Here is a 19953-nt window from a genome sequence, read left to right as displayed (position 1 = left end):
TGAAATTTTCAAATAACTGATTGCTGTCATAAATACAGTATATTTGGATTTTTCTTTTGAGAGGAGTAATGACAAGCATTATCTCAGAGAGGGTTATGTGAAATAACAATAGCAGTCCATGAACAGTTACAGACATCACAACTCAGATGATACAAGCTGCTCTTGCAGAGAACTGTGGGTGAAACTGCCTTTGCCTTTGCTAGTCTGAATTCCAAACCAAGAAGTTTGACAGCTGTGGCAAGACTGCTCTGCTTCTACTACCTTCTAAAACTTAAAAGCTGTACCTTTCCCCAGTCAAACATATAGCCAAAGGTTCAACAGCCACATGAATGCCACAGAATCAGTCTCTGGGGGTGATAGTTGCCCTCACAAAATATTCCAGTGATTTTTTTGTTCATAGAATACAAGATGAGAATTTTCTTAAGAAGCCTGGGAAAATAACATATCAAAGTTTTAAGAACATTATAGAAAATGTTAACACACAAAGTTTTTCTTTATTTGAAAGACAACAAAAAAATCAACTATCAATGCAGCATTTTGCTACTCACTAATTAAAATCTTGAAACTAAAAACACATCTTTAGCTATTAATAAATCTTCTGAAAGTAACAGTAAAAATACTAAATCTGATTGAAGAATTACATTCTGCAAAACTCCTTAGAAATATTAGTCACAAATCTGAATTATAACCCACAAGTGCTGAACCACAGTAACTGCACTGTAATTTGTGGAGGAGGGGAGCAGATGAGGAGCGTGTGCACAAAATGAACAGGAAAAAAAGTTAGTCTCAAAGGAATATAGAGACAATGAACTCTAAAATCCACATCACTCTCACACTATATGTCCAAGTCCCACCTTTCTTTTCCCTGAGTGGACATTTGTGAAGCAAACTTGTCAATTGTCAATAGTGTAAGTTTACAATTAATCCGTTTCAACCATGCTATTTATTTTCCTAAGACTGTAGCATTCTCTCAGAGAATCAGACAAACAACTTGCAGCAACAAAGGCTAATCTGTGCTTCATGTAGAATAAATAGTCCACATCTCAAAGGCTCTGATGAGTAGTTTTTGGTAAGTGTCTAAAAGAATATTCTGTGTCTTTGCTCCAGTCTTATCTGAGGGGTGCCCTGTTACAAGCAAGGACCAAAGTTCCAGAAAACATAGCCTGGTCCTCAGCTCCCCATGGATTGTTTTCTCCCTGAAACATTTTGGCTTTCTAACCAGAGCAGATTGCCTGCATTCCCACCCCAGTTCAGCTATGTCAGAGAGGAACTGCAGCCACAGGGGGAAGTACACAGCGATGCAGGGACATTCACTCTCATCCCTGTGCAGTCACACCTAGGGACTACATTACTGCAGTAATTTAAATATTTATCTGAAATTTTGTGTACTTATTTAGATTCTTAAGCCTATAAAATAAACTAGCCCTACCTTAGGATTATGTTAGGTGAGTCATAGTTCATCTCTTCTAAAAGGTCTGACTATTTTCAGACAATACAGCACCATAGATATTTATAGCAAAACAAGTTCCCTTAACAGTAGCTGATCCTACTCATCTTACAGCAACTCCAAAGTCTCAGAGTGCAGTCCTAGTCATAGCATAAATTAAGCTGTTTTATGTAACTGTATCATGTATGCTTCTGTTTCCCTGCACCAGCATCAGGGATGGGTGCAAGCCATCCCCCTGGGGCATGGGTGGATCCACTAGGTCTATTAGCTTCAGCATGGTGTTCCCAGGAGAAAATGTCACAGCAGATCAATAATTTTTTAGCTTCAGAAGAAGGTGCACAAAATAAATATATATTAAAATATGTTAATCAAGAAAGTATGAATCCTAACACAAGTTGCTATTCTGTGGAAGTTTAACACTGGAATTCAATTCAGCATTTTCCAAATTGTATACAACAATGAAATACAAAATAATGCACACTGTGCATTATTTGTTAAAACTGCTCTGAAATGTACAAGAAAAGGTCAAGAATTTCATCTTGCCTCTACTAAGAGAGAAGCATTTAAAAATTGTTCTATTCTGTTCCGAACAGATCAGATAAAAATATTTTAAAATGTTTTAATACAATAAATAGTTGTAAAATGCTAACATGTTTTAATAGAAGTTATGATCCAAGGTATGTGGGAGAAACCACTCATTCTTTGCCCTGGATGCTGAGTACAGGAAGTAGCAATGTACTTCACCCAGGGAAGTTTGGCCAAATATGGTGCCATATACGCTCTGGTTCACACACCGCTATGTCTTTGGGGCTCCCCTCCCCTAAGGGAATATTCAGAGCTGATTGCTGTGCCTCCAAACCTGACAGCATAGTGCACAGGAACCAGAATGTTTCTATCATACTGACTAGATCATAGGGTCCCAGTTCTATTTTTGTAGGGTGGCACATTAAAGACTTCCATCTCTGAATTTCAGTACCTGCCAGACTTGACAGGGGTGTGTCAGTGAGCAGTAGCCAAACTCAAAGATATTAAAGAAGAAAGACAGAGCCTGACGAAAGCTGGTTGGACTAATACTGGAAAATGTGTCGTAGATATAGTAAAGAAACACTTGATTTCAAACGCATTTCCACAGTTATCTGACTTCCCTCAGAGGCAAGGGAGAGGCTCAGCCCCTCCGGCAGTAGTGCAGGGGCCGCACTCGGCGCTCAGCGCTCTGCCGCAGCCGCGCCGCTCCGCGCTGCCCCGCACGCTCCGGCTGTCCCCTGCACATCCTCACACCGCTCTGCTGACACGGCTTCGCCACTTTTAGCAAAGGGAGTGGCCGCTGGATGTCACTGTTTGGTCTGCGAGAGACAGACACGCGGACATTTTTCTCTGCCCCGAAATACAGGAGCTGGCGTCCTTACGGACAAAACCGGAGAAGCAAGCCCGATGAATCCAGCAGGAAGCCCGAGCTCCCCGGCGCGCCCCGGGACAGCCGTTCCTGGCGGTCCCTCCCGGCAGCGCAGGGGATCCCGGAGCGCCGGGGACAAGCGGGGCCCCTGCTAAAGGAGAAGGGACACTGCAAGGCTGGGACTGCTGGCTGAACCGCGGGGAACCTCGGCCGAGGTACTCGGTCCGGTTCAGCTCTGTGAACTTTGTACGCTTCGCACACTTCGAGAAGCAAAGAGGACTTTTTCACATATGCAGCACTGGGAGATGGGAGGTCATTCTGGCACCGGCCGTGCAAGGTAGAAGCACAACATTGCTCCCTTCCAGTCCTTTCTCAATTATCTCCTCTAACAGAAGTCTGTGCTGCAGATACTCAGGTTTCCAAGTCATTCTGCTGCTTGAAAGCTGCAGTTGCAGAGCGCTCAAAGTCTGCAAGTGCCGGATTGAAGCAGGTCCTGCAGCCTGGATTTGTTGCTCTGGCCTGTGAGGTGTACAAATTTCACACAATCCTACACTACTCAAGCCACAGTGCCTTCCTTCCCCTGCAAAGGCCTGCCCTGGCCTTAAAGCAGGCCTGGACACAGAAAGTGAAAGCTTGTCTCTATGAAAACCTTTTTCCCTCAAGGGACTTCCAGACATCTGTTGAGACAGGGAGCCACAGAAAAGGCTGTACTGACCATGTGCTGAGCACCTGGCATCTCTCCTGCACTGGGGACTGCTGAGGAACCCTGTCTCTGTGAGTCGTTATTCAGAAGAAAACATCCTTGAAAGACAAGGAGATACGATAACTGTGTCCTTCTCACTTTCGGAACTTCTGACACCATTTTCTTGTGTGCCATAAGGCTGAGCACTCGACATGGATGGAAGTCAGTGGGAGTTGCCTTCTGAGCCACTCAGCAGGACTACAAAGATCTCATGAGCTCATGCAAAGAGAACATTAGAAGAGACAAATCCCAACTAGAACTGGATGTGCGGGGAAAAGTGGGGACACAGGATGAGGAAAAGGCTGAAGTATGTAATTCCTTCTTTGCCTCAGCCTTGAAACGCAACCAAGTTGTTCTCTGGGTAGCCAGGACCCAGTGCTGGAAGGCAGGGACCGGGAGCAGGACAAAGCTCCCAAACTCCAAGGGGAAATGATTAGAGCCACACCACTTAGACCCCCACAAGCCTGTGGGGCCAGAGGGCATTCACACAAAGGTGCTGTGGGAAATGGCAGAAGTGTTCACCAAGTCACCTGCCGTCATTCCCCAGCAGTCCTGGCTAACTGCAGAGGTGCCAGGCAAGTGGACCTTGGCAAAAGCAATGCCCACGCATAAGGCTGACCTGGGCACTGGGGAGGTCAGGGAGCAGATTCTTTTCAGAGCCATGGCACAGCACACGCAGAACAAGCAGGGGATCGGGGCCAGCCTGCACGGCTTCCTGAAGGGCAGGTGCCGCTTGACCAGCCTGATCTCCTTTTAGGAGCAGGTGACCTCATCCAGTGGATGAGGAGCAGACTGTGCGTGCTGACCACCCAGATTTTAGTAAAATCTCTGACACTGTTTCTTACAGGATACTCTAGGAGAAAGTGGCTGGTGTGGCTTGGAGGAGTGCACTGCTCACTGAGTTAAAAGCTGGTTGGTTGGCCAGGAGCTGCATCCAGCTGGCAGCCAGTCTCCGGTGGTGTTCCCAGGGCTCAGTCCTGGGGCCAGCCCTGCCTAACAGCTGTGTCGATGGTCTGGACAAGGGGATGGAGTGGCCCTCAGTGAGTTTGCAGTGACACCAAGCTGAAGGTGTCAGAAAGGATCTACAGAAGTCCCCGGACAAGCTGGATTGATGGGAGGAGGTTGGTGGTGTGAGGTTCAGCAAGGCCAGGTGCTGTGTCCCGCCCTTGGTCACAACAGTCTGCTGCAGCATTCCATGGGCTGGGGCAGAGTGGCTGGAAAGCTGCCCGGTAGGAAAGGGCCTGGGGGTGCTGGCCCACAAGTGTCTGGACGTGAGCCAGTGTGTGTCCAGGAGGGCAAAAAGGCTACTGGCATCCTCCTTGGGTCAGCAGTGGTGTGGCCAGCAGGTCCATGACAGGGACTTGTCCCCCTGTACCCGGCACTGGTGAGGCAGCGCCAGGAATCCTGCCTTTGGCTTTGGGGCCCTCAGCACAAGACATTGGGGGTGGGAGCAAGTCCAGAGAGGGGCAAAGCTGGGGAAGGGTCTGGAGCACAGGATTTATGAGGAATGGCTGAGGGAGCTGTGGGTATTTAGCCTGGAGCAAAGGAGGCTCAGAGGGGCCTTCTCACTCTCTAGAGCTGCCTTGGGGGAGGTTGTAGTGAGGTGGTCTCTTCCTCCAGGGAAGTGGTGAGAGGACAAGAGCAAAAGGCCTCAGGTTGTGCTGGGGGAGCTTCATTTTGTCTGTGAAGAAAGGGTTTTCACTGAGTGGTTTGTCAAGCCTTGGAACAGGCTGTGCATGGAACACCGGAGTCACCATGCCTGGAAGCCCAGTACACAAAAGCTGTTTGAATGTGGCATTTGGGGACATGTTTACTGATGCACTTGGGAGAGTTAGTTCATGGTTGGACTCCATGTTTTCTGGGCTGCTGTTCTACTGGATGGGGCAGTGATGTGACTGAGCTCAGAGACCACTGGGTGTAGGATAGTGAGGAACAGGATGTTAGGTGAACAGAGGTCTGGTATTAATCAATGGGCTGGATAAGGGTCTCTGATTAGGCACCTGGGTCTCCAGGATTTGGATTTGGGTTACTTGTGCCAGGTAATATTGAACTTAAGCTGTGGTCAAATAGTCAGGCTTTAAGGCATAGCTGTCTTTCTGGTATATAATATATGTATTTGGTAAATATTTATGGATTTATATATTTAGTGTGCTTCTTGACAGTTTGTAAAAACAGGTTTATGCTCTCATGGAACTGTTGTTTTGTTATGTTTTGTTGTTATCCTGCTAATTGCAACAAGGGCGTTTTCTGATGGTTGTTTGTTTTTTCATCAAATAGGTTGTTTTTACATCTGCAGTAGGAGTTGGCACGTTTCATTGCATCTCTGCTTTGCCTTCATGTCCTTCTCTGTACACAATATTGCCTGGGCTCAGTTTTCCAACACTTAGTAATGTCTCACCCTTACATTCCCAATTTCCACAAATGCTGCAGAGATCTTGTATTCTTCAGATGGATAAGACTATTTGTCATAATAACTTTGCTTGTCCTGACTACTGGCTATGACACAAACTAATTTAATCCCTAATTACTCCACGTGATAGCTCTTTAAATTCAGAGGACTTTGTCTTATTCATTAGGGTGTTGTGGCACCTGAATCTTATAAGGAAATTATTTCTTTTCCAAGGGAATTCTTTCAAAAGGGCAGCAAGTCTCAAATTTTGCATCCATGGAAATAGACATAAGTCTCCAACAGATCAGGGCTTGCTGTATGTAGCAGTGTGGAAGTTCTCCTCGTTAATTATCTTCCTTCAGTTTCGCCTTATTTGAAATAATGGAAGGGTTGCAACCATTTATCACAATCTTGTCAAGTTTCCTCCCACTTGGGAAGTTGCAGGCAAAATAATATATTTTCCCCATTTCCAGTTGTGTTTGCATTATTAATTTGGCAAAAAACTAGAATGGTCCCACTCTGTGACATGAAGTAAGACTGTTCAAGGTGGAGGGAGTTATTAGCTCAGTTAATTGCTTACATCAAGCTGTTATTTTTCCCAATGTCAGGGCCTCCAGCTGGGTGGGCCAACTACCTCCTCTGTGCTCTGTTGCTCTCTGCCTTGTTGGAGGTAGAGCTAGCAGGGTAGACAGCCACTTGGAGTTAGTAATCTCTGTTGTGATGACAACTGATGAACTCTACATTGATGAGAGAGAGAGGACAACAGTGCCTTCCACGTATTACAGCATCAGTAAAAAATAAAACAGACAGAAGTGAGAATTGCAGAAAGGGATAGATAATCAATGCTTTCTAGTGCCCCTTGTTTCTCTTTGCAGGTCCACAGATGTAAATGAATGTAAATGTCATAATTCTTTTCTTTTTCTGAAGTGAGGCTATAGTCTGTGTCTGTGAAGGAAGCAGCTGTATGCTATCAGCATGAGGCATTGTGGTCAGGGTGAGCGCAGGTGCATAGAATCCTGGGGGAGTACACAGTGCAGTCTCTTTTGATGCCTCTTGAAAATGGGGGTGCTGTGTCCTTCCCCTCCCAGACTAGCTCCGCTCTGTTGTCTGGCTGCCGTCTTGTAAGGGTCCAGTGCTTCATCAGTAGTCGCATTTTCTATCCTTTTCGTAGGCTTTTTCAAATGTTGAATCCTTGTCTGCTGTAGGAGCAAGTGAACTGATAGCTATCTACAGCTCTTTTCCCTCCACTTTGTGTTTTGTTAGAAGGAACCAAATGAGCAATGAGACCTGACATAAGATATTTGATTTTTGTAATAGGGATTGTTTGCACTGGAACACCAAAAGTGTAATTTAGATGTTAAATATGTATGAATATGCATGTTAAATGTATATGTGCACACACAAATAAGTGTGCGTACATATTTCATATATGGCTGTAGCACAGCTTTGCCTTTCTCTCTAAGTGCTTTTTGAGAGACAATACTTGATAACTTTATGAAAGTTTCTGATGTAATTAGCCCATCAGAATGGCTCACTAATCCTCATTTCTATTCCTTATTCAGAACAGTTCCAGTTCTTGCATCCATTCCCTATAGTCATCTCTAGGTTTTAGCTTTAGCATGAGATCTTTAGCCTTAATGACAGCATGTAGGTCTGGCTGAACTCTTCTTCATCTTCCAGAAGACAGACAAACTTCTTTTGTGATCAGTCATTGGAAAATCATGCAAACCTGCATCAGAAGGCTGAGTAGTGTTAAAGTGGGCCATATTTTTTTTAAACTCCTAAATATGGATATAGGAATGCTTTTCATCTCTGCCAAGTTTTTTGAATATATAATGTACATTCCATGGAATCTATGTGAAACCAGACTTAACAGGTCTGGCAAGGCAGAATTTTCTTGCAAAGTGTTCTTTGTCCTGAGAAGAAGCTGCAAAAGAACCCGTAGGAATTGCTTACAGTGGTGCAGCAAGTGTTGAAAATCAGGGAACATACTCAAATGTTTGAATATGAATATGGATGCCTAGGTTTGAAATCTTTAGCCATGATAGAGTGAACTCAGGAACTTTTACAAGCAGCACTCTATATCTGTATCATGTTGTGAGCTTTGAACTAAAGACATTCGGCTATGGTGATTATAATCTTTGACTTGCTTAGCTAAACCATATATGTAAAACGTCTTGTTCCAATTATCTGGAACTGCTTCCTCCCCCACCAAATAATTAATCTTTCAGCTAAAGATAAGACAGAAGAAGTTTTAATATTTTTAGAATTAGTTTGGCCAAGCAGAAGTTAAAGTCATATTAGTTTACAAGTCTAGCTATGAGATTTGTATCACACTTTTACAGTGAGAGTATGTGGAAGGTGCCTTCCACTTAGAGTCATTGTAAAGAACTTTTTTGAGAACATTTTTATGGCAGCCATAAGGAAGTTGTGGATAAAAGGCAGAAGAGTAACTCTGGCCATTTGCCTTCTTTCTCCTGCTATGTAGTACAGTCCAATAACTTTTAAATAATTTGCAGCTGCAGATAAAAGGCTGGTTTTTTTCTGAAAATTAAAGTAATTTTGTATTTTTTTCCAAGAACAAAAAGGAGTCATTAGGACCTCTATAACTGTCGTGCTCTACAATAGACAAAGCTCTTTCATGGATCAGATACAGCCTGTATATAGAGCAGGTGTACTCACAGAATGTGCTTGAAAGAGAACAGGATGCTTAATAGATTTATGCCTAGCTTTGTTACATTTGGATATTCTCTCTTTGTGTTGCCGCCAAAGATGCTATTTCAGGCTCCCAGGTTTCTCTAGTACCACTTGAACTGAACACTTTGTGCTTAAACCCCTCTGAGAGCTGACAAACAGGAGAATAGGACCCCCGTCTATTTCAAATACTACGTGCAGATAAAAACAAGATACCAGGTCATTTACCCAAACCATGGGTTATACCACTGCCCCACTGCTGGGGCTTGCGCTTCTTGCAGGATCCTCTCAGGGAGAGACACAGCTGCGTCCCAAGCTGCTGCTGCTCGAGTCACCTCTCTGGGTGAAGCAGAGCCACTGTTCTTGCTCTGTGCTTGTGTTTTCACAGAGGTGAGTAGCCCAGGCTGGGGAGGAGGACCTCTCTGTGCAGCATCTGTATGGGTATCAGCTAAGAAAACAGACATGGACGTAACAGGACAATGTGATAAGGGAGTGTAGGAAACAGACAAGTAGAAGGAAGTAATTTGACAGCACCACGCCACTCCATCAACAACCTGGCTAGATGAGTTTTCTGTAGGCATTGAGACTTGCAAATAACCTTGAAGGACTGCTGGTAGAGTAATGAGATCCCTCAGAAGTCCTTCCCAGACATGGAAAGCAGCCTATGAGGGAGGCTGGAATCATGACTGACTGGAGAAATAGAGAACAGGCAGGAGCATGAAATGGGCAATAAATACAAGATCTAGAGGTGAGAATGGTAGTTATGTTTGTGCAGTCATAGCCACAACACATGTTCCTCTCCTGTGATTGTTGGTCACTATTGAGAGTCTGCAATGGCATTGAGACAAATGTGCTTCAGACCAGCAGGAAACTGTCTACTGCAGCAGTTTGGATGTTAGAATTTATGAGGTTATGGTTTCATTAACAAGTTTGGAGTTAAACTCTCTCCCTAGCCACTCTGGAGTTTCCTATTTTAGTTTATAATTTTGTACAGCAGTAAACAGAGGAGAAGACAGCCCCCAGTTCTGTTGATGGACAAGATCAGATGCTTGCAGTATGGGCTATAATATTAAAACCAGGTAATAAATTCAAGAGCTCACAATCAATTTGAAAATGCTTTTTTCTTTCTGACATAATTTTCCATATTGCTGCTGCTAAAAGACAAGATTATTTCAGTTGCATCACCAGCTGTACTGTTTAGTTAACATTTCCATGTTAGGTGTATCTCCTAGATTAAATTACCTTTTTTTTTTTCCTCAGGATATTGTGTTGGCTTTTATATAGGTCTCTCATAACAGTGCAGGAGTTAAGGGCACTCAGAATCTTGTGAAATCCTTTCAAGTTGTCTATCTCCTTTTAGAGTTTGTGTATCACACAAAGTCAAACTGACCTAAATTTTTTTCTCTATTTATCTGAAGGTAAGCCAGGATTAGCAGTGCTGAAGAGGAATATAATTGATGTGAACTTAAAAGTAAGAAGGCATCCTTTCATGCATATTCCCTCTCAGAATTTTAGCAACATAGAGAGTCTTCACTTTCTAGCAATTCAATTTCTTGCAATTGAAGTCATCTGCTTGAGGCTCAGCAACAGAACTATTGCTCATAGAACCATTTTTTCATCTCCTCAGCCTTCTTTGATGTCTGAGAGTAGGACGTAGGGACAAGGATGGACAGATGGATGGAAGAGACAGGTGGGGCTGGGAGCTGGGCAGGGGCAGCCGTGGGGGAACTGGTGGTGGGGAGCTGTTAGGCTGAGTGTTAATTGTGAAAGGAGAAGGCCTGCCAACCCACCCTGACTGCTGACCTGAAGGTGACACCAGCTTCTAGCAGTCACTGCATCAGGTCAGGCATAAAGCTCTAATACTGCAAGCTCCATCTATGCTGTAATTCTATATCCTACATATGAATTGGCTACACTTTGAGGTACCCATATAGCCTCAGTTACAACCCTGAGGTCTGTGTTCAGCAAATTTAATTATATGATTATTTACCATTTTGTCCACAGGATTTTGCCTCAGACTGTGCACAAGATGGAATTGCTCTGGGGATGAATAAGAGGTGTACAGCAATAGAAGCGTTTGTCTGCGGGAGTCAGATTTCATTTCTTTCTGGAGTCTGAAAAAGCTGATTGGTATCTAACAACACCTTATGCAGGGAAAAATGCAGTTGGGTTTTCATCTGGCTTTTAAAAATTCTCATCTTGAATTGGTATTAGAATTGTGGAGTTTGTTTTGCTTCCTTGATGCCTGATGCATAAACCAATTATGACAAGACCCTACCAATCAATCCTGTGCTGTTAAGGGAAGCCTCCCTTCCCTGGCCTGGCTCACAAGGAGATGGAGAAGGCTAGAGGGGAGGCAGATGGTGGCATGCACAGACAGGGAGGAAAATGGTTTGATTTGGGGTCAGCTGTTGAAGAAGGACTGTTTATGCTTCTGCAGTTTTTCTACATCCTAAATAGTATACAGTTTTCCTAAAGGGACATTTTCTGTCACAAAATACTTACTTCCAGTCAGGGATTCTGATTGACACAGGAGATTCCAGCGCAAAAAAATGAAATCTGATGGAGAAGACATAGGTCAGTCCATGTTTCTGTCACAAACCTGTGTTGATTTTTGTTAAGTTGTTGTACATTAACTTTTCACAGTCATCAAATCTTCCCTGTTTTCCAGACAGCTACATTGAGGCCATTTGTAAAGGCAACATGTGTTTAAAGATGTAGAAAACACCACCTAAATTCAGTTTAAAACACTCTAGAGATCTAGAAGTCTTGATGACAAGTTTTTCAAATTGGGTTTTTTTTTACAAATACAAGCCCTTTGGTAATCTGAGATTATCAATATTTATTCATATCAAAGCTGTTGTGGAAATAAATTCATTAATAAAATTGATAATTTAAAATTACTATCACAGAAAAAGTCATAATGACTAATAACAAGTTGAACTTTGAGAACAGACTGAGAAAGCTGTGCAGGCATTGATGAAAAAACAGCATAACTGCTCATACTTTAAATCAGCACTATGGGTAGATTGGGGCAAGGGAGGAAAAGTGCTTGAACAAATCTATTGTGCAGAAAGGGAATGCATGGAGGACCTTTTCAGGGCTTTGCAACTTTAATAATGATTTTTAATGTGGGAGATAGGAAAATGATAGTTGGTAATTAGATCTCCCCTACTACAATAAAAGACATTCTAGTGTTTATTTTAGACGTTACAATTTTGAAGGACCTGCAAGCCTGTAGGACCACTGAACTGCTTGTATTAAAATATTATTGTATCTCTCTCATACAGTCTAATTAACCTACTATGGCTAAGTCTGTGACCCTTTTGAATAACCTTATCAATAACTCAGTTGTAAAAGGTCTATTTGGCTGAAGGAGAGAAAATCAACTTCTTTGGTATTTGCATTTTCAACTACCCAGGAAGGATTAGGTACTAAACACTTTCAAATATACAATCCCAACTCATCATTTAATTACATTATGATAGAAATTTTAGCTTCTGATTTCCTCAACCTGACTGGGGATTTTGTAAGGCATGGCTTTTCCTTGAAGTCTTAACTGAAGAAGAAGTTTCAATTGCTAGTTGCATAATCTTTTAAAAAACACACCTCAGATTCATATGTACAAAAATTAATTTCCCAGAGAAGGATTTGGATATACTCCAGTTTGTCAAACAATTTAAAATGTCCTGTTCTCTTACTATCTGGTCAGAGAGAATGAGCTGCTTGCAACTAGTCAAAAGCTAAGAAAGCATTTTTCAGGTATTTCACGGATCATTCAAGCAGAGAATGATTCTCAAAAGATTCTCAATATCTGCCCCAAAAGTCCATGTACTGTATGCTAAGAGAGGTGAACTCAATGAACTACTGTATCAATAAAAAAATTGGTCAAAACATTACCTTAAAAATTGTAACAATTCAAAGCTTACCCTAGAACTTCTATTTAGTTGTATGATATTTCTTTCTGGCTTTTATCTAGCTGTATATTTTCCAGTGCTTTTTTACAAAAATAAAGTGAATATTTTCAAGCAGTAGGATAAATGCTATCATTGTATCCTGAAATTTTTTGTGGTTTTTTTGGTGGCAGTTGCTGCATGTTGAACAAATGCAGGTAAGAAGCCCATAGAAATGCATGAGCATGTCTATGGTTTTAGAGGATGGGAAGAAGTCTGAATTAAGTACTCTGGAGAATGCTTTTCTAAATTGCAAATTGCAAGATCTGATAGTGGTATGACCCTTTCAGCTGGTGTTTGGAATCCACCATCTCAACAGAAACAGGTACAAAACTCAAGAAACATAAATGACCCCGCCAGTACCAGATACTAGTGCAGGTGGCAACTATTATAACATTCTTAGTATTCTGTAAAGTGCTCAACAAAATGGTGCTCCTTCTGTGCATCAAAATTCAAGCAGATCCGTGCCAATAATGGTTATCAACAGTCTGCTTACTAAGGTCCTGTGATGGTTCATTGTAGCGCCAGTGGAGCAAATGAATGCACCTGAGGCAACAGCATGTAAAGATCACTTGTGACCCAAAGACTGGCAATGAAAGAAGTGTGACTCTAATCACAGTTTAACCCTCTAACCTCACTCTGTACCTATGAGCTACAAGCTCATTAAAGCACCCTCCTTAACTAATGCTCAACATTTCTGTTGCAGCTGTCCATCTCTACCTCTGGCCTTTGGTTGGCAGCTGCTCTTTTCTCCTTGGAGACACTTCCTCACTGGAAGGGATTGGTGGTTTATTTTATGCCTCCATTTAGGACAGAGGTGACCATGCAACTAACAGCAAGCAACCTGTGATCTCCCCAGAGCCTCATCCGTTGAATGAAGCCTCTTAGTTTGCTTAATTGCACATGTTATGAATGAATGCAAGGCAGTGCAGATCCCTCAGGGGTGAGGCAGAGCACTCAGCAAGTGAAAACTCTGGCTTTATGGGAGCCTAGCATTACCACCATGGAGCTCTGGGACACTGGTGCTAATCAGATGGGGACCTGGCAGCAGGGAGCCCTGCTTGGAGCGAGGCTCAAGGGAAGGCAGCACAGGGGTGGGTGATGAGACTCATGCTGATGAATGAACCCCATTCATGCCGTGTTCTGCTCTGCTTGTTGGTGATTCTGCAGATGAAAATCGGTGCCATGGTCTGAACTCTGAGCCCTGCAGCTGGCCACCCCACAGGGTAACATGCAGATGGAGTGGGAAATGGGAAGTGAGGTAACCCAGGTTGCTGTGACAAGGAGACAGGTGTGCCTGGGACTCTGCATACTCAGGAGGCCAACAGTCCCAGGGGATTGTGGTGAAATCTTCTGGTCTCCATAGCACCCTACAGTCAATTTGTGCCATGCACTGCTCCCATTACTCTGGGATGATCTCATTTTTTCTTGCAGGGAGGTGAATGGCTGGGATATGTACAGTGCTTTGATACAGGTGCAATTTTATCTAAATGCTGCCTAATCAGACACTCTCTGCCCCCCATCTCCCATGCCAACTAATTTTGCCAGGAGGAAAGGTGACAGCTGGATAGCAGAGCTCACCTTTTGCATCCATGTTGGCCTCAGGAGTTTCTTTTGGGCTCAAGGTACCATCTGTGTATGTGTGTCAACAGGTAAATGCTCTATTTCTTTTCTTTCCAAGATTATGCTCAGGAAGTTGCTCAAAAATGCTCAAAGTTTGCTTCTCTTAAAGGTGAAGCAAAAGATATTTTTACCCTTACCTTTTCATGCATTACAGCCCTGGCTAATCATCTGCTATGAATTATAATATTTGTGGGCATAAGCAGGTTCTAGGAGTCTGATGTTAAATTTAGAAATGTGGCCATCAATGATGACAGTAATAGAAGTATATGCCTGCAGTATGCTGCTATGCCTGGAGTAGAAGATAATTATCACTCCTTTCAGCCCTGATCACTGCAACTCTTGTACTGGTAGCTGGAGCAATGTTTTTCCTTGATATTCTTAACAATAGCTTTCACAGAGCAGATCAAGGATATTAAGCTAGGTTGCCTGTTGACAGGAGATGAAACTTTGCATACACCTAATATGTAAATTCTGGTGAATCACTGTGGCCCACATGGTTTATGCTTCACTAGTTTCACTAGTTTATATCAGAAGTGGGCTGTAGTGTTTCTTTTTTGTTTGGTTTTGTTTTGTATTTTCTGGTAGAAAGCCATAAGAAAAGTAAGATGGATACATCTTTTTTAAGAGAAATCTGAGGTAGCTCTTAGTCATGTGAGTTTAGATGGTTGTCTCTTCAGAACAAATAGCCAACTTCACTGATCCCACTTCATTGCCATTTAATTTTTTGTGCCAAGCTCTATTAGTTATTTAAATGCCCAATTTAAGAAACTTTGTTGCATCAGTTGAGCAATATGGGCTTGAACAAGGTGAGACTTTGGTCTTCAAATTACCTTTATCCTTCTATTTGCATTTTTGATACACTGTTCAGAAATTGTAAATATTGTTGTTTCTTTCTCTAGGGGAAGACAGTTTTTAGTGTAGAGTTTGGTTTTGAAAGTTTTGTTTTATTTAGATAATAAAATATTGATTTTGATCTCTGTGTTCCTATCAGGTGTTCTCTTTCATCAAGATTTACTTGATCTTTGTATAGCCACAGTGCTATTTGGCTCCTAGCCTGGACATGTACCTTTGGATCCCATTTCAATTAATCTGTGCCCATTCTAGTGGTCACAGTGGAAACATAAACTGGTACACAGGAGCATAAGAGGTGTTGCTTACTTAATGTTTCAGAATGTTAATTTAGTACTATTTTTGATATTTTGATAGCAAAAGGAGGAAGACATGAGGTGTGAAGAGTATTCAGTGATAGAGTTTTGTCACTTGGCTTCCTGCTTTAACTAATTTATATTTGAGAACAGCTGGAAGTGCAAAGCAGAGGAACTTATAACTTTGAGACTACCCAACTTCCTCTTGTAAAATTAGATGAAGTTTGCTTAGACTTGAGTATTGGGGTTTCAGACAGATAGACTAGCAAGCAGGGATTCTCTGCATTCCTTTACAATCCTGGATAGTCTCCCTTTTTATTATTATTTTTATTTATTATTTATATACAGAAGTGGATATATTACAGTTGGTCCTATGTGGCTCAGAGAGAGAAATAAACCTGTGAATCTTGTCATTACTCAGCTGCTTGGGTGGATGCAGTAGTCAAGTTCCCTTGAAGTTAAGCTTTTGCCCTGCATTAAACAGCCAGTAGTAATACCCCACCCAAATTCCAGACTGTTAGACTGATTGAAGAGATGCTGTTGATACCAGCTTCGACCATCATCAGTCCTTTTACTTTTACAATGGTTCATGTGGCAAACATGAAACTGAAGGAGAGTGTGATTTAGCGCTGGACCTCCATAAGAACTTATCATAATGGCTGTCTGAAACAACTATGTTACAAAAGTTAGACTGGTAAATCTGCCTAGTAGTTGCCTAATGCATTAGTTCATAACTGCCTTTGTATTCCCAAAATTTTTTGTGCAAGACATACCCATTACCTTTTACATATTATTTTCTCAAGTAACCAGGAGCTTGGCTAATATATGAGTCCTTTAAGGAATCATTAAACAGCTTTTTTCCCCCTCTATTTTTTATTTTGATTTCCAAGATTAGGAGGGTCAAAACATATGCCATAAAACAGGGAGCAGGAAAAGCAGCTGGTATATCATTGGTGTTCCTTTTTTATGCATCATATAAAATGCACTCTGAACTTTGAAAGATTTCCAATGTATTGCAATATCATCTCTGCCTGAGACCCTTCAAACTGCACTCTGAGAAATCCTTAAGATAACTTAAGGTAAGTCTGCCTCAAGGAATAGTTTCTAATAGTTTGCTGACTGAAAATGCTTTGCCCGAGAACCCTCACAGATGGGAAACTGAAGAGATGCTTTCTGGGGAGATGTGAGAGGGGGATGTTCTTAGACAAATCTAAGATGTAGAGGGGGGGATCATACTCCACTTTTCTATGTCCTGGATGAATGTTGTGAAAAGGTCCTTAGCTCTTGTATATGGGAGCAGGAGGACAGATGGAGTTTTAGCATTATGGCAGTGCATGGAAAGTCATAGCATTGCTTCAGTTGTAAAAGATATTTAAAATCCTTACGTTGATATATAAACCAATATCAACACTAAATCCTGTTCCTAAAAATCACAGCATCATGTCGCCTAAATACCTCCAGGGTTACTCATTTTAAGCCAGCCTACTTATGTGGGCAGCCGCTTCCAAGTTGGAATGAGTGCAACAGATAGTAAATAAAAGTTTTATTATTAAAAGTCTGTTCACCTAACATCCTGTTCCTCACTACCCCACACCCAGTGGTCTCTGAGTTCAGTCACATCACTGCCCCATCCAGTAGAACAGCACCCAGAAAACACCATTTTTGGGAAGATCAACTCCCTCATCCAAATCAGCTGCACAGATGCTTGATCAGAACTGGCTGCAGGTTCAGAGGATGGAGAACAAAGCTCTTGCTTACTCAGGATGTCCAAGATGCTGGCCAGGTTCAAGGGACAAGAGGCACAAAAGCCCAAGTAGCTTCCTGAAGTAGTGTGCTTCTGAATACTGCTTTAGAATCATGGAATTGTTTTGGTTGGAAACAACCACAAAGACCATGGAGTCCAACCATGAACTAGCTCTCCCAAGTGCATCAGTAAACATGTCCCCAAATGCCACATTCAAACAGCTTTTGTGTACTGGGCTTCCAGGCATGGTGACTCCGGTGTTCCATGCACAGCCTGTTCCAAGGCTTGACAAACCACTCAGTGAAAACCCTTTCTTCACAGACAAAATGAAGCTCCCCCAGCACAACCTGAGGCCTTTTGCTCTTGTCCTCTCACCACTTCCCTGGAGGAAGAGACCACCTCACTACAACCTCCCCCAAGGCAGCTCTAGAGAGTGAGAAGGCCCCTCTGAGCCTCCTTTGCTCCAGGCTAAATACCCACAGCTCCCTCAGCCATTCCTCATAAATCCTGTGCTCCAGACCCTTCCCCAGCTTTGCCCCTCTCTGGACTTGCTCCCACCCCCAATGTCTTGTGCTGAGGGCCCCAAAGCCAAAGGCAGGATTCCTGGCGCTGCCTCACCAGTGCCGGGTACAGGGGGACAAGTCCCTGTCATGGACCTGCTGGCCACACCACTGCTGACCCAAGGAGGATGCCAGTAGCCTTTTTGCCCTCCTGGACACACACTGGCTCACGTCCAGACACTTGTGGGCCAGCACCCCCAGGCCCTTTCCTACCGGGCAGCTTTCCAGCCACTCTGCCCCAGCCCATGGAATGCTGCAGCAGACTGTTGTGACCAAGGGCGGGACACAGCACCTGGCCTTGCTGAACCTCACACCACCAACCTCCTCCCATCAATCCAGCTTGTCCGGGGACTTCTGTAGATCCTTTCTGACACCTTCAGCTTGGTGTCACTGCAAACTCACTGAGGGCCACTCCATCCCCTTGTCCAGACCATCGACACAGCTGTTAGGCAGGGCTGGCCCCAGGACTGAGCCCTGGGAACACCACCGGAGACTGGCTGCCAGCTGGATGCAGCTCCTGGCCAACCAACCAGCTTTTAACTCAGTGAGCAGTGCACTCCTCCAAGCCACACCAGCCACTTTCTCCTAGAGTATCCTGTAAGAAACAGTGTCAGAGATTTTACTAAAATCTGGGTGGTCAGCACGCACAGTCTGCTCCTCATCCACTGGATGAGGTCACCTGCTCCTAAAAGGAGATCAGGCTGGTCAAGCGGCACCTGCCCTTCAGGAAGCCGTGCAGGCTGGCCCCGATCCCCTGCTTGTTCTGCGTGTGCTGTGCCATGGCTCTGAAAAGAATCTGCTCCTTGACCTCCCCAGTGCCCAAGTCAGCCTTATGCGTGGGCATTGCTTTTGCCAAGGTCCACTTGCCTGGCACATCTGCAGTTAGCCAGGACTGCTGGGGAATGACGGCAAGTGACTTGGTGAACACTTCTGCCATTTCCCACAGCACCTTTGTGTGAATGCCCTCTGGCCCCACAGGCTTGTGGGGGTCTAAGTGGTGTGGCTCTAATCATTTCCCCTTGGAGTTTGGGAGCTTTGTCCTGCTCCCGGTCCCTGCCTTCCAGCACTGGGTCCTGGCTACCCAGAGAACAACTTGGTTGCGTTTCAAGGCTGAGGCAAAGAAGGAATTACATACTTCAGCCTTTTCCTCATCCTGTGTCCCCACTTTTCCCCGCACATCCAGTTCTAGTTGGGATTTGTCTCTTCTAATGTTCTCTTTGCATGAGCTCATGAGATCTTTGTAGTCCTGCTGAGTGGCTCAGAAGGCAACTCCCACTGACTTCCATCCATGTCGAGTGCTCAGCCTTATGGCACACAAGAAAATGGTGTCAGAAGTTCCGAAAGTGAGAAGGACACAGTTATCGTATCTCCTTGTCTTTCAAGGATGTTTTCTTCTGAATAACGACTCCCAGAGACAGGGTTCCTCAGCAGTCCCCAGTGCAGGAGAGATGCCAGGTGCTCAGCACATGGTCAGTACAGCCTTTTCTGTGGCTCCCTGTCTCAACAGATGTCTGGAAGTCCCTTGAGGGAAAAAGGTTTTCATAGAGACAAGCTTTCACTTTCTGTGTCCAGGCCTGCTTTAAAGCCAGGGCAGGCCTTTGCAGGGGAAGGAAGGCACTGTGGCTTGAGTAGTGTAGGATTGTGTGAAATTTGTACACCTCACAGGCCAGAGCAACAAATCCAGGCTGCAGGACCTGCTTCAATCCGGCACTTGCAGACTTTGAGCGCTCTGCAACTGCAGCTTTCAAGCAGCAGAATGACTTGGAAACCTGAGTATCTGCAGCACAGACTTCTGTTAGAGGAGATAATTGAGAAAGGACTGGAAGGGAGCAATGTTGTGCTTCTACCTTGCACGGCCGGTGCCAGAATGACCTCCCATCTCCCAGTGCTGCATATGTGAAAAAGTCCTCTTTGCTTCTCGAAGTGTGCGAAGCGTACAAAGTTCACAGAGCTGAACCGGACCGAGTACCTCGGCCGAGGTTCCCCGCGGTTCAGCCAGCAGTCCCAGCCTTGCAGTGTCCCTTCTCCTTTAGCAGGGGCCCCGCTTGTCCCCGGCGCTCCGGGATCCCCTGCGCTGCCGGGAGGGACCGCCAGGAACGGCTGTCCCGGGGCGCGCCGGGGAGCTCGGGCTTCCTGCTGGATTCATCGGGCTTGCTTCTCCGGTTTTGTCCGTAAGGACGCCAGCTCCTGTATTTCGGGGCAGAGAAAAATGTCCGCGTGTCTGTCTCTCGCAGACCAAACAGTGACATCCAGCGGCCACTCC

The sequence above is a fragment of the Taeniopygia guttata genome, chromosome Z, assembly GCF_048771995.1.
Source record: "Taeniopygia guttata chromosome Z, bTaeGut7.mat, whole genome shotgun sequence".
NCBI lineage: Eukaryota > Metazoa > Chordata > Aves > Passeriformes > Estrildidae > Taeniopygia > Taeniopygia guttata.
This window is presented reverse-complemented; position numbering follows the sequence as displayed.